This window comes from Penaeus chinensis, chromosome 26, assembly GCF_019202785.1.
Source record: "Penaeus chinensis breed Huanghai No. 1 chromosome 26, ASM1920278v2, whole genome shotgun sequence".
NCBI lineage: Eukaryota > Metazoa > Arthropoda > Malacostraca > Decapoda > Penaeidae > Penaeus > Penaeus chinensis.
Window position 1 is genome coordinate 11,816,514 of NC_061844.1, and position 2,500 is coordinate 11,819,013.

A 2,500-nucleotide genomic window follows, 5' to 3' on the forward strand; every position below is an offset into this window, starting at 1 on the left:
GGGATTATAATTTAATTTTCGAGTACGTTTTTGTGTGTGTAAATTGCATTTATTATTATATTTTTCTCGATTTGTTTTAATTATAGCATGGAGGTTGGATTACATCTACGATGCGTTTGTAATAATGACATTTCTCAGCCGTGTTAATTTTCCTTTTCCTGATTCTCTCTCTCTCTCTTCTCTCTCTCTTTCTCCCTCCCTCTCCTCTCTTCCCCCCCCCCCCCTCTCTCTCGCTCTCTCTCTCTCTCTCTCCCTCCCCCTCCCCCCCTTCTATCTCCCCTCTCTCTCTCTCTCTCTCTCTCTCTCTCTCTCTCTCTCTCTCTCTCTCTCTCTCTCTCTCTCTCTCTCTCTCTCTCTCTCTCTCTCTCTCTCTCTCCCTCTCCCTCTCTCCCCCTCTCTCTCTCTCTCTCCCTCTCCCCCCCCTCTCTCTCTCTCGCTCTCTCTCACACTCACACACACACACACACACACACACACACAGGGTAGGAGCAAGAGTCACCGAGAGACGCTTCTTGATTACGAAGTGCCAAACTGTCGTGAGGGTCCATCGTGGGGCTAATTGATATTATTTGTTCGGTCAGTTAACTCATCATCTTCGCGGCATGCATTGTAAAACGCAAACTCTGTCAATTAGATAAAAAAGAAAAGAAAAGATAAACACTACACAAAGTGCCTTAACAATCCTTCTTCCTATGCCCCTTCGACCGTCGGTAGAAAAGAAAAGAAGAAGCATTTTCCTCCATTCACTCCTCACTTCCTACGTACAAAAGAGGAAGCGGCATGAATGATTTTGAAACAGCGCTACATTCCCGTCCTCACTCCTTCCACAAAAACGGCGCCACAAATCACTTGCCATTATTTGCGTCAGACAACCCATATGAACTACGCCGCAAACAACCTGCTTTTTTCAATCACTGTCGTTACTTTTTCCTTGTTCTACGTTTTTTTTATGAGGAGATGGAGGTTAATTTAAGGCTGATTCCATTTGTTAATTTCAGAGATATTAATCTTGAATAATTTTTCTTTCCACTGTTGATAATTCATACCACTCACTATATTTTGTTCAAAATATATCGCCTTTTATACAGCGATTGTTTAAAGACTGGTTCATGTAAATCCGCTCAGAGCTGAAGTAATTGGCTATAAAGCTCTGGTATAAATACTACTCTCATCAGAGTCAGTTTGTCTATCTCGTACCTTTCCCTTTTCTTTCTCCCCCTGTTATATTCTCTCTCTCTCTCTCTCTCTCTCTCTCTCTCTCTCTCTCTCTCTCTCTCTCTCTCTCTCTCTCTCTCTCTCTCTCTCTTTCTCTTTCTTTTTCTCTAACACCTGGGTGTGTCTGTCGATTTGTCTTTACTTCTCATACTCTGTTTCTTTTATATCTATATATGTATATATTTTTATATAGTTGTGGATATGTATATTTGTATACATATAGATAGAGAGATATATATACGTATATTACACACACACACACACATATACATATGTGTGTGTGTGTGTGTGTGTGTGTAAGTTTGTATGTATGTATGCATTTATGTGTGTGTGTATGTGTGTAAATATCTATATATATATATATGTGTGTGTGTGTGTGTGTGTGTACGTATGTATATACATATATACATAAATATGTGTATATGTATATATGTATTTAATATATATATGTATATATGTATTTAATATATATATGTATATATGTAAATATATGTACATATATATACATGAGAGATAGTAAGAGAAAGCTATATAGTAAGAGAGAGATAAAGAGTTAGAGAGAGAGAGAGAGAGAGAGAGAGAGAGAGATCATATGTATATCTACACATACACAACCACAGACACACACACACACACACACACACACACACACAAACACACACACATATGTGTTTATATATATATATATATATATAAATATATGCATTGTGCGTGTATGTGTGTGTGTCTGTGGTTGTGTATGTGTAGATATATATATGATCATTTTTAAATCTGTGTACGTGTGCGCACCAAGGAGAAAGTTTTTTGAGTGTGTATAGAACTTTCTGTTCGAGCTTTCCTGAACGCCATCAAGTCTGGCGCAGAATCCCTGCTCTCAGATTGCGACCTACATGGATGGGCGGAGGATTCAATGCCTGTCGATTTAAATGTGGAGTTTTAGCCCGTAGAGTTATAGACGACATCGAAATTTATTTTTCTCTTTACTTTCATATCGCATATGATAAACATACTGATGTGCCAAATACATCAACTCCAGCGATAAACTAAACCTACTGAATTGCGTCACATAAACTTTATTTGATTGGGCAGTCAAATGCCTTACATTTTATTTGCTCTCAATGCGTGCATAGTCCATATTTATTATAATAGAAATATCGCAGACACAGGCGTTCTTGACATTTGAATATTTTATTCATTATTATCATTTTGATATTTAAAATATGGGGGAGACATATTTCATTATTATTACAATTGTTGTTTTCATTATCGACAGTAGTAGGAGAGG